Source organism: Podarcis cretensis (assembly GCF_951804945.1).
Source record: "Podarcis cretensis genome assembly, chromosome: 11".
Lineage (NCBI taxonomy): Eukaryota > Metazoa > Chordata > Lepidosauria > Squamata > Lacertidae > Podarcis > Podarcis cretensis.
In genome coordinates this window covers 15,050,629-15,064,303 of record NC_137180.1, presented here as the reverse complement: position 1 = coordinate 15,064,303, position 13,675 = coordinate 15,050,629, and the positions used below count along the sequence as shown (strand labels likewise).

General features: G+C 43.2%; 1 pseudogene across 1 annotated transcript; it reads right to left on the bottom strand.

Annotated features, from left to right (window-relative positions):
* Positions 1-685: 685 nt before the first annotated feature.
* On the bottom strand, positions 686-1,419 carry LOC307226507 (protein MEMO1 pseudogene; annotated as a pseudogene). The gene has a single exon. The product of its transcript is annotated as a protein MEMO1 pseudogene (transcript).
* Between the last annotated feature and the right edge of the window lie 12,256 nt (positions 1,420-13,675).

Here is a 13,675-nt window from a genome sequence, read left to right as displayed (position 1 = left end):
CGCCTTAGTTCTCAAATGCTGAAAACCTGGAAGTAAGTGTTTCGGTTTTCGAATGTTTTTTGGAAGCTGAACGTCCGATGCGGTTGTCAGCTATTGTTTCCAGAGTGCCTGCACCAATAAGAATCTGCGCCTTGAATTTCAAACATTTCGGAAATCAAATGGACTTGCGGAACTGATTAAGTTTGGCACTTTTGTTTTTGCTATTTATTTTAGTGTTTTTGTTTTTGTGGCTTTTTTGGTTAATTTGTTTTTGTGACTGTGTGGAAGCCAGTTCAGCTACTGATTGATTGATTGATTGATTGATTGTGTGGCTACAGAAGAGAAAAAAATTAATTTTAATTTTTATCATCTACAATACTGTCTTATTTATTTTATAGTACAGTACATTGATTATTGCTTTCATTTTATGGATCAATGGTCTTGCTAGATAGTAAAATTCATGTTTAATTGCTGTTTTAGGGGTTGTTTTAAAAGTCTGGAACGGATTAATCTGTTTTGCATTACTTTCTATGGGAAAGCGCGCCTTGGTTTTGGAATGCTTTGGTTTTAGAATGGACTTCTGGAATGGATTAAGTTTGAGAACCAAAGTACCACTGTATACCCAAAGAGCAGGAACTGTATCTTTGTAAGGGCAAGGCTGAGACCCCACTGGGTATGCAGGTGTCTTCCCTGAGTAGTCAGAAATTCAGTAGACCATTAGCACTTCTGCTGCATAACTCACTGAGCTTTCTTGCCAGTTTCAACACTGGCTTGACTGGGCATAATTCAAAAAATGAGAAGCTCATGTTCATTCCATTCTTCTGGAGCTCTGTGATAGCATTTAGTAAAACCCCAATGGGATGTCTTCCACATATCGCCTTATGGTATTTCTTCAAGCAATTGCTAAAGGACACAGGGTTGAACTGCTCTATAATGCTCATACCCATTTTATGTAGGTGTTCAATGGACCTATAGATCACTCCTTGAGGCTCATCATAGTAAGTGTATCTGAACCACTGACCCCAATGACAGAAGTCAGAGGAATCCACAAAAAGATTACAAGGATCTGCTAAATATTTGCTGAATTTTTTTCCAAATTCCTGTTCTTTTGTCTGACTCAGTGCTCCAACCAACACAGGAACAACGTTAAACTCATCCGTATGGCTTTAGCAGTGTAAGGCAAATGCATTTCAATACTGTGTTTGCTTTCATCTGTTTGCAGAGACATGCACTCAAAGTCTTCCATAGTTCTGCATACACCTTTTGATCAATTCGCAGATCATATTGTGGGGTTCTGTATATATCCACAGTGGAAAATGCACACCAGGAGAGGGGCACGAGATGGGAAGGCCCAGGAAGTGTTATAAACAATCCCTTTGGCAAAAATTGAAAATGCTTTTCATATGAATAATTGAAAAATAATTCTATTGAAGAATCCATGAATTTTGCAAAAGTTGCAACCCACAGCGAATAATCATTATAATCAGGATTATAATCATTTCAACACCAGGTTTCTCAATCTGTCTGGTATTAATATCTCTGGCAGCAATATTTTTTAAAAATCATAACAATATATTATAGCAGGCAAGGGACTCAGTTACTTGGACACAGTGCTTTTAGTCAGGATTGTTATTTTTAAGCTTATTAGTCACTTTACACAACCATCCCAGTAATAAAATACCATGATCCAATATTTGAAAAACAAAATAATTAAAGGTAAAGCAGCAATTCAGAGGCTCCAAGGGGCACTAATGTATTTATTCCAGTGTTTAAGTAATGTTATATTACACCACATTCCCATTGTGTATGTACAAAATCCTAGCCTGATGTAGAAGTGAATGAATGGGTGCTTCCTATTCTGAGGCATAGTGACATGCAGAACATTGAATTGTGACTGGTTACTTTGATTCAGCCCAGCTCACACTTATTTCTTGCCATGGGTATCCTCATACATTACTGCCTATTACATAATGTAGTCCTATTCCTTCAGCATTCAGGACCCCCCACTACAATTGCAGACCCTCCAAGTGTCCCTATTTTCCAGGGACGTTCCTGATTTAGAGACATCGTCCCAGTTTCTGATTTGAATGTCCCACTTTTCCTTAGGATGTCCTAAGGAATGTTGGAAGCTATGGAGTTATCAGTGCCACATTTACATATAAGCTAAACAAGCTATAGCTTAGGGCCCCGCTCTCTTGGGGGCCCCCAAAAAAATTAAAGGGGGAAAAACTGGATGTACATTTCCAAAATATAAGATAAAAAATCAAATCAAATAAAACCTACATACAGCAACAGTGTGTATTTCACTATTAATATACTTCTTCTTAATTGTATTTCAGTTATACAATTACTTTGAGAAAATACATATTTTGTTATGTGCAAATGGCTTTAGATACCTATTGTTGTTGTTGTTTAGTCATTTAGTCGTGTCCGACTCTTCGTGACCCCATGGACCAGAGCACGCCAGGCACTCTTGTCTTCCACTGCCTCATGCAGTTTGGTCAAACTCATGTTGGTAGCTTCGAGAACACTGTCCAAGCATCTTGTCCTCTGTCACCCCCTTCTCCTTGTGCCTTCAATCTTTCCCAACATCAGGTTCTTTTCCAGGGAGTCTTCTCTTCTCACGAGGTGGCCAAAGTATTGGAGCCTCAACTTCAGGATCTGTCCTTCCAGTGAGCACTCAGGGATGATTTCCTTAAGAATGGAGAGGTTTGATCTTCTTGCAGTCCATGGGACTCTCAAGAGTCTCCTCCAGCACCATAATTCAAAAGCATCAATTCTTCAGCGATCAGCCTTCTTTATGGTCCAGCTTTCACTTCCATACATCACTACTGGGAAAACCTTAGATTTAACTATACGGACCTTTGTTGGCAAGGTGATGTCTCTGCTTTTTAAGATGCTGTCTAGGTTTGTCATTGCTTTTCTCCCAAGAAGCAGGCGTCTTTTAATTTCGTGACTGCTGTCACCATCTGCAGTGATCATGGAGCCCAAGAAAGTAAAATCTCTCACTGCCTCCATTTCTTCCCCTTCTATTTGCCAGGGGGTGATGGGACCAGTGGCCATGATCTTCGCTTTTTTGATGTTGAGCTTCAGACCATATTTTGCGTTCTCCTCTTTCACCCTCATTAAAAGGTTCTTTAATTCCTCCTCACTTTCTGCCATCAAGGTTATGTCATCTGCATATCTGAGGTTGTTGATATTTCTTCCGGCAATCTTAATTCCAGCTTGGGATTCATCCAGTCCAGCCTTTTGCATGATGAATTCTGCATGTAAGTTAAATAAGCAGGGAGACAATATACAGCCTTGTCGTACTCCTTTCCCAATTTTGAACCAATCAGTTATTCCATATCCAGTTCTAACTATAGCTTCTTGTCCCACATAGAGATTTCTCAGGAGACAGATGAGGTGATCAGGCACTCACTCCCATTTCTTTAAGAACTTGCCATAGTTTGCTGTGGTTGACACAGTCAAATGCTTTTGCATAGTCAATGAAGCAGAAGTAGATGTTTTTCTGCAGCTACCTAGCTTTCTCCATAATCCAGCACATGTTTGCAATTTAGTCTCTGGTTCCTCTGCCCCTTCGAAATCCAGCTTGCACTTCTGGGAGTTCTCAGTCCACATACTGCTTAAGCCTGCCTTGTAGAATTTTAAGCATAACCTTGCTAGCTTATGAAATGAGTGCAATTGTGTGGTAGTTAGAGCATTCTTTGGCACTGCTCTTCTTTAGGTTTTTGATGTAGATTGATCTTCTCCAATCCTCTGGCCACTGCTGAGTTTTCCAAACTTGCTGGCATATTGAGTGTAGCACCTTAACATCATCATCTTTTAAAACTTTTAATAGTTCAGCTGGAATATCATCATTTCCACTGGCCTTGTTATTAGCAGTGCTTTCTAAGGCCCATTCAACACAAAAAAAACCAGTGTCAATTTGTTGTTGACAAAGGACAGCTGGACATATAAAGGGCCCCATTACCTTCAGTAGCTTAGGGCCTCATCAAACCTACGTAAGTCCGGCCCTGGGTGTTATTCAAACCCTGAGGCATCTGAAGGCAATACTGTATAGGGAAGTTTTTCTAATGCTTAATGTTTTTTTCTAATGCTTTTATATATGTTGGAAGCTGCCCAGAGTGCTGGGGCAACCCAATAAGAAGAGTGGGGTATAAATAGTAATCATTATGGAATGGGATGTCCCTATTTTCATTGGAGCAATGAAGGAGGGTATGCAATCGGTGCATGGACTTTAGCGCATGGATTGCTGCTGCTAGATGTCGGGGTGGCCATGTCTCATTTGGCTTGTAAACAGGATAGAAGTGCTGGTTCTGTTCCCACCCTTGGCAGTCGTAGCTGTAAACAGGATTTGACCCTTAAACTAGCCTGAACTTCTTATTGTCCCATAAGCACTGCCCCGAGCTCCTTGGAGGAAGGGTGGAATACACATGTGATGAAAAATAAAAACATCAATGAAATATTGTAACTATTTCTGAAGTTTGATCTGGAAATCTATCCTTTTTATAAAAAAAAAAGTTCATACAGCAGCCTCCTTTTCACTATGTATGCAGCCTTGTAATTTGCATTACCTGTGCACATTTATTCTGCTTTACAGTAATAGTAAACAGCTCAGTAGAGATACTAATATTGGGAAACTGAACAGGGCCTTTTGAACACCATCCTTCTCCCAGCAAAGTTAATAGCAATCCTAAATTAGCGTTTAATGAGCGTAAGTGAGCTCATCTTTTATCTGAGCATCCTCTTTGTTTCATGCTGTGCTTCTGCTACTAATAATGTGAAGACAACATGGTGTTCGCAACAGGCATTACTATAAAAGAATTATGCCTATTTTATATACACAGTTTTTCACATGTACATATATCTTGCACATGTTGCTAACCTTGTAGATCAAAGAAAGAGCATATAAATCCTGTTCACCTACATGCAGTGAATCCGAAGAGATTACTCAGTAGTAAAAACATGATATAGTACTTTGATTTGTGGAATATCTGGAGAAAACTCATTCATTTGCAGCAGCCGCCAAGCAGTTCAGTCTCAATAACTCGCTTTCTGGCCTCGCCTCCACAGATTCCCTCCAGTTATTCTCATTCTCTGGCTTTTTAAAGGACACATTTAGGCGTTTCTAGAGCACTGGCCATGTCACCCATTTGGGGAGAAGGTACAGGAGCGGACCATAGCTCCAGCGTAGGTTTCCCCTACCAAAGAACTATTCTATGCTTGCCTGCACTGTATCAGGGTGGATCTTGCTATGTTCACAAATGTACATTGCCTCAAGGAGTCTTGTTTGCAGTTTTTGCAAATTCCACCTTTCTCAGTGCCACCTCTGCTGCTCCCATCAAATGGTGTCTCAAAGGTTTCCCCAACCCTTGGATCAGATTTGGGGATGGGGGCAAAGGCTGCAGAAGGAAGAAGGAATAATAGAAAATTGCCTCCCAGTACCCCTTTGTAGAAGCCTCCACTTGTTCAAACAGCTTCTATGAATGGTTACAACTGCCGCTGAGCAGTGAAGAAGAAGAGGAGGAGGAGGAGGAGGAGGAGGAGTTTGGATTTGATATCCCGCTTTATCACTACCCAAAGTGGCTAACAATCTAATTTTCCCTTCCTCCCCCACAACAAACACTCAGTGAGGCTGAGAGACTTCAGAGAAGTGTGACTAGCCCAAGGTCACCCAGCAGCTGCATGTGGAGGAGCAGGGAAGCGAACCCCTTTCACCAGATTACGAGTCTACCACTCTTAACCAATACACCACACTGGCCCTGGGTGACATGGGTTGTCATTACAGCTACTTATCATTCTCATTATAGCTACTTATCCTTACATAGCTGTGGCCCTACATTGTACACAACCATAAAATTTCATTTCATATTTAATATATTAAATCAGAATCTGTCAAATATACTTAATTGTACTAGTGGTGAGTTTATATGAGCCCAGTATCTGATAAGTATTTCCAGTATCCACTGGAGGGCGAATGAGCCTTAGTTCCTTGTAAACTTCACTGTTGCAAAAGAAGAGGAGGAGGAGGAGGAGGAGGCGGAGGCGGAGGAGGAGTTTGGATTTTATATCCCGCTTTATCACTACTCTAAGGAGTCTCAAAGTGGCTAACAATCTCCTTTCCCTTCCTCCCCTACAACAAACACTCAGTGAGGTGAGTGAGGCTGAGAGACTTCAGAGAAGTGTGACTAGCCCAAGGTCACCCAGCAGCTGCATGTGGAGGAGTGGAGATGCGAAACCGGTTTACCAGATTACAAGTCCACCGCTCTTAACCATTACACCACACTGACCAAGGACCCAGAACTCCCATGGCACCAGCCCTATGAAAACTCGCAGCAATCTTCGCAATTCCATCCTTACTCAAGTTCTTAGAGCCATAGTTCAGGCAGGTCATCAGACTGGGCGTTTGGGGGCCCAATACGCTTCTGGCGCTTGGGTTTGGAACCTTTCTTTTTCAAAAGAAAAAGCTGAATTGCTTATAATGCAATGCAAAGCATCAAATCCTTGCAGGCATGCTGATTTCCTTGTTTCACACATGAATGGAACCATTCCACTTGGCGCCATAATTGCAATTATTGCAGGCATATTATTTAGGATCCCATTGAGAGCCTTTTGTTAATAGTCTCCATTAAATGTCGACTGAGGAGCAGACCTCTGATTACAGCTTGAAATGTCCCCCCATAATGTGGCACTCGGCTTACATAGCCTCTCGAAGGAAAGTGCCCTTCCCTCTTGGGCAAACCCGATAAATGAAAGATGCAGAAAGACTGCTGTGTAATGGAGTCGCCATCAGTCAATTAGCGTAGCAAACTGTGGCCTGCACTAAGCTGCTCTGGTCTTTTCTCAATGTGACCCTGAGCATGGGTAAAGGGAGCTATGAAAGAGCCGGTGTGATGGAACACAAATGTAACAGCAGAGGCAAGTATCACTGAACACAGCCCTTTCTTATCCCTTTTCCCAGGCCTTTTAATGAATACCTTTGAATCAATTGTTTTATGCATGTGAACAAGGCCCAAGTTCTGATAGCAAAACATTATTTAGTTATCTGATGCATGCACATTTAAAAACAAATAAAGGCGACCCCTTCCAAAAAAAGGTACAAGTTACACCATATTAGTTGGGACACAGGTGGCGCTGTGGGTTAAACCACAGAGCCTAGGACTTGCCGATCAGAGGGTCGGCGGTTCGAATCCCTGTGACGGGGTGAGCTCCCATTGCTCAGTCCCTGCTCCTGCCAACCTAGCAGTTCGAAAGCACATCAAAGTGCAAGTAGATAAATAGGTACCACTCTGGCGGGAAGGTAAACGGCCTTTCCATGCGCTCCAGAAGCGGCTTAGTCATGCTGGCCACATGACCCAGAAGCTGTACGCTGCCTACCTCGGCCAATAAAGCGAGATGAGCGCCGTAACCCCAGAGTCGGCCACGACTGGACCTAAATTCAGGGGTCCATTTACCTTTACCTTACACCATATTTATCCTTCACCAAATTAGAATTTGCCTCCTCTGTCATTGGGAGGAGAAATAAGACAAGTCTTTGTACTGGCAGGCAGCTGAACCATAGCTTTGGGTTCTTAGAATAATAGAATCATAGAACTGTAGAGCTGGAAGGGACCCCAAGGGTTATCTAGCCCAACTCCCTTGCAATGCAGGAATCTCAGCTGAAGCATCCATGACAGATGGATGTCCAAGCACTTCTTAGAAGCCACCAAGGAAGGAGAGTCCACAAAAAGACCTACACTGGCTCACAGTACCTTCCAAGCACAATTCAAAGTGTTGGTGCTGACCTTTAATGCCCTTAACAGCTTCGGCCCAGTAGACCTGAAGGAGCGTCTCCACCCCCATCGTTCAGCCCAGACACTGAGGTCCAGCGCCGAGGGCCTTCTGGCAGTTCCCTCACTGCGAGAAGCCAAGTTACAGGGAACCAGGCAGAGGGCCTTCTCAGTAGTGGCACCTGCCCTGTGGAATGCCCTCCCAGCAGATGTCAAAGAGAAAAACAACTACCAGACTCTTAAAGGCATCTGAAGGCATCCCTGTTTAGGGAAGCTTTTAATGCTTAATAGACTACTGTATTTTAATATTTTGTTGGAAGTTGCCCAGAGTGGCTGGGGAAACCCAGCCAGATGGGCGGGGTATAAATACTATATTATTATTATTATTATTATTATTATTATTATTATTATTATTACTGGGTTGCAGCACTCATCTCACTTTTCAGGCCAAGTGAGCTGGCATTTGTCCACAGACAGCTTTCCGGGTCATGTGGCCAACATGACTAAACTGCTTCTGGCACAACGGGACACCATGACGGAAGCCAGAGTGCACGGAAATGCCGTTTACCTTCCCACTGCAGCAGTACCTATTTATCTCCTTGCAATGGCATGCTTTCAAACTGCTAGGTTGGCAAGAGCTGGGACAGAGCAACGGGAGCTTACCCCATCGTGGGGATTCGAACCACCAACCTTCTTATTAGGAAGCCCAAAAGGCTCGGTGATTTAGACCAGTGTTTCCCAACCTTGTGCCTCCAGCTGTTTTTGGACTACAATTCCCATCATCCCTTGCCACTGGTCTTGCTAGTCAGGGATGATGGGAGTTGTAGTTCAAAAACAGCTGGAGGCACAAGGTTGGGAAACACTGATTTAGACCACAGCGCCACCCGTGTCCCAAATAAACAAGCACACAATCACTGATAGGTCCACCAGCCATTGTGAGGCTCAAAGCAATGAAGATGATGCCTCCCCAGCTGTTGCCATTGGCTGTGGGTTTCTTGTGATGTCACAAAAGCACTTGGCAACTGAGTGTATATACAGACAGGCCAAGGGGAAAGCCGTCTTTTGTTTCCAGCAGGACACACACCTGGCAATGGATGTGACATTCAGCACTGCCCAGGTTTATTCCACTTGGAGGAGGCAAACTGGTGAATGGAAGGAGGCAATCCTCTGGCAGTGGGATGCTATGGAGCGATAATAAGGGAAGTTTGCTTGCTTGAAGGCTGCTGGTATCTGTGGTTGGAAGCTGGTGGATGTCTCATGATGGTCCTAACAGTAGCTTCTGGGGCAACGGGACACTGACGGAAACCAGAGCACACGGAAATGCCATCTACCTTCCCACCACAGTGATATCTACGTTAGTCATCTACTGACCTGGAAACTCAGCCAGATGGGCAGGATATAAATAAATAAATTATTATTATTATTATTATTATTATTATTATTATTATTACTATTATTATTATTATTATTATTATTATTATTATTACCTCCCGTGGGAGACCATTCTTGGGCATTTTGCTTGTGAAAAGGAGACATGCTCTACAGCAGGGCTGTCCAACTTCCAAGAGACTGCGATCTACAACCACTATAAAAAAAAAAATGGCAGTGATTTACCCATTGGATTGACCAGAGTTGTTGAGCTTGTTTTGGGAAAGCTTCATCAAAGTTGTTGAGCTTTTTTTTGACCAGGATTGACCAGGGGCAGCCTATGATTGACTGGTAGATCACGATCAACCTGTTGGACAGCCCTGCTCTACAGAAACAAAGTTCAGTTGTGATTCCTGCCATGTGCAGTTAAAAGGATCAGGGATCAAAACTGTCAAAGACCCTCTCTCTGCTCTGCCTCGGATCCTGATTAGTTGCCAATCAAAGGAGGAAATGCTAGGCTAGATGGCCCAACAGCGACATGTGGTGAAGGACAGCATCCTGTCCATTACCAGTGACGGGGTGAAGCTGCAAATTCCTGCCACCCAAAAATGCCTCTTCCTGGTTCAAACTAGGCCCAGCCTCCCCTGAACTCAGGTCCATTTCAAAATCAAGTTCATCTCAACTGCTAGCCAGGTCTCTCTGGCAGTGCACCCTTCTTTCCAAGCAAGAAAAAAAACTACAGAGACAGAGAAGGTTACAACTGATGCCAGAGATAACTTCCTAGAGACAGGAGAAGACTTCTGACCTTCTTGTGAACTGGATGTGGCACTCCAAAGCATCACCAGGTTTTATTTATTTGGTTTACTTTATTACTTCATTTCTATCCTGCCTTTCCTCCATGGACCTCAAGGCATCATAGATGGTTCTCCCCCTCTTCACAGGATTCTCACAACAGCCCTGTAAGTCAGGCTGAGACATAGTGACTTGGGTCACATGACACAATAAGTCAAATCTATACCATAAGAGGGACGCAGGTGGCACTGTGGGTTAAAGAGCCTAGGACTTGCCGATCAGAAGGCTGGCGGTTCGAATCCCCGCGACAGGGTGAGCTCCTGTTGCTCGGTCCCTGCTCCTGCCAACCTAGCAGTTCGAAAGCACGTCAAAAGTGCAAGTATATAAATAGGTACCGCTCCAGCAGGAAGGTAGAAGGCGTTTCCGTGCGCTGCTCTGGTTCGCCAGAAGTGGCTTAGTCATGACCCGGAAGCTGTATGCTGGCTCCCTCGGCCAATAAAGTGAGATGAGCGCCGCAACCCCAGAGTTGGCCACGACTGGACCTAATGGTCAGGGGTCCCTTTACCTTTATACCACAAGAGCTTGCAGGCTCCAAGAGAGGGGCTCACAGCTATTCTGCTCTTTCCCGGTTCTTTTTACCACCTTGCTGAACCGAGTTAAGCAAAAGTTCCCTATTTAGGGAAGCTTTTAATGTTTGATGTATTACAGTATTTTAATATTTTTTTGGAAGCCGCTCAGAGTGGCTGGGGAAGCCCAGCCAGATGGGCGGGGTATAAATAAATAAATAAATTATTATTATTATTATTATTATTATTATTATTATTATTATTATTAAAGTTCAGCTTAGTATGTCATCTGAACTGAGTGTCATGGTTAATCGCTCTCCTCACTAACCACAGCCAGGAACAAATCTTGTGTGGGTTAGCATTTTCCATGAAAGAGAGAGCGCTTCAGAGCTTCAGAGACAGACAGAGAGAGAGAGAGAGAGAGAGAGAGAGAGAGGGAGAGGGAGAATGGTTTTCAAGGCCAAGCCAAGGGAAATTTGCTCATCATTAGCTAAAAAGAGATTTTCCACTAGCTTTCTTATCCGCACTTCAAGATGTTGGGAAGCTTTGGTTAAGCAGGTCAAAGAACACAGCAGAAGGGAAGTGAGAAAATGTATAAACCAAAGTCTTTCAAAGTGGAGGTCAAAAGATACTGTTGTATGAGCTATATGGGGGGGAAAGCTTCCTAGATCATATACAGTATATAAGGAAGGACCAAAAATGAGTGAGAAAATGGTTCTTGCAAGGGAACATGACATAATTAATGTCACATGTAGCTCAGCTAGGCCTCCCTGAAAGAGAGATGTTCATCAACTTGCCTTTAATGAAAGGATCCCATGCTACTCAGATTATAAAACCTGATCTGTTTCAAATGCATTTTCTCCTAGCCAGAATGTCAAAGTCTCATTACAGAAGTGCAGGAACTGGATTAATAAGGGACTCTCACATCTGCATTTCTTATACATTTTAGACAGGTTGAAGGCTATGAATTGCACAAGGATGTTGTGTGGAGTGGACTATTCTTCCAACCTGAAATCTGACCTGAAATGCTGCACCCACAAACCTTTTTCCATACTTCCCCCACTCTGCAACTTTACTCAGAAGTCAGTCTATCAAACTGCATTCATTTACCTTCATAATCTGATCTGATGCAACCAAGAGGCAAAGTGAAATTTATGGGAGAAGCAAATGTCCTGCAGAGCTGGCAGCAGAAGTTAGGACTGGGTAAAGTCTACACTGACAACCAAAGGGCATTCCCCAAGCATCATCCTCTGGGAACGACTATATCCAAGTAGGACTGGAAAGCCTCTCCTCCTTACAGAGGGGAGGAATTGTGAGCAGGAGCCGTTTCCCGCGTTGGGAGGGGGCGTTCCAGCCCCCTGCCCAGCTGGCCTGGCTGCCGTGCCACGCCCCCAGGTAGCCAACCAACCAGGTGGAGGCTTGGGGGCGGGGTTTTGCCGCTCAAACGTGGCCGCAGCAGCACTTCCCTTTCATTCCGCTGCTGGTTTTCGTCGGATCACCCACCCACCCTCCCTTTAGTTCACTGCTTGGTTCTTGACATTGCTATGGACCTGTGGTTGGTCGCCTTGGTTGTCCAAGGGGCCTGGTAGGAATTTTTATCCAACTGGCAAATTGGCACTGGCCACTTGGTTTTTCACCTACTTCGTAGCAAATCGTCACAACTTTTAGGTATTGGCGGTTAGGCATTGGAATATGTGTATTGGAGGGCAGGGTGTGGCCATTGCCTACCCCTCCACTTTATGGGTATTCCGGTAAAGGAATCCGGCGGTCGTGGATCCTGTCCGACGCCCTTGCTGGTGGCTAGGGCCATGGCACGACCCCTGGTGACATCAGGGAGAGCTTTCAGTTGTATTTGCATCAACAGGCTCCTCCCACTGGTGGTTAACCCTTCTTAGACTCACCCCTCCGTGAAGGGGTGGAGTCACGCTCTGTTGTTTTATCCAATGCCTAAGCCAATACCTCTCACATGCTGTAATCAATAAAGTTGTGGCCTTTTTTAGCCCATTAACCTAATATACTGTGTCCATGTGTCTTTCTTATCCCCAAGCAGGTGGCGGGTCCTTGAATCACAACCATCGCAAAGTAGTGCCACCCATTCCTAACTCAAACAGCCTCTCCAGAAGAATACTGTCATTGATGGTATCAAAAGCCACTGAGAGACTGAGGAAAATTAACTTGGACACATCCACCGCCCAATCTCTCTCCTGACAGAGACAATCATGCAGGGCAACCAAAGCAGTTTCTGTGCCAAAACTGGGCCTAAATCCTGATTGAAATGGATCTAGAAAAACAGTTTCCTCCAAAAGTGCCTGAATCTGGTCTGTGACTCAAGAACCTTGCCCAAGAAGGGGAGATTGGTTGTTCTCTATTGAAAGAAAACTATATGAAAATGATGTACAGATGGTATACCACACCAGTACAAATAGCAAAAATGTACAAAACTGGGTCAAACATATGCTGGAAATGTAAAAAAAAAGAAGGCACTTTTTATCATATGTGGTGGAAATGTAGAGAACTTTAAAAAAAAGGGAAATGATATATAATGAATTGAACAAAATGTTTAAAATGACATTTGTAAAAAATGCCAGACCTAATGCCAGACCTAAAGTTATATTTCGAGGCTGCATGTCTTTGCTGGGTGAAAGAATGGATAAAGTTAGAAAATTCAGAACTTTTGTACTTAGAAGGTTATGATAATAGATTTGGTTGGCACGCATATTTATGGTGTGAGGAAAAAAGAGTGCATAAAGGTTTTGAAAATCACATTTTCCGAGGTCTGCTGATTGAAGTATGGAATAGGTACAAAAATATATTAGAGTTTAAAACTCCATTCTGGCTGTCGCCATTGGAGGCAATGAGTGTCAAGAAGATCAATATGACGGGGAGTTGGATTACATATGAGAATTTAATTATAAGAGAAGGAAATAAATGGAAATTGAAACCATACGATGAAGTTAAAGAATATGTGGCTACATTACTTCCAAGTGAATGTGATGTTTAAAAAAGAGATGCTGGAAAGAGGTTTTCAAGATGAAAAATCTAGATTTCAAAAAGAAATTGTGAATAATGATGTTAAAATTTTATCTAAAATGTATAAATTATTACTTGAGTGGCATACTAAGGATGAAGAGGTTAAAGTCGCAATGATTCAGTGGGCCAAAGATTTTGGTTATAATATTCAATTTGATGATTGGATAA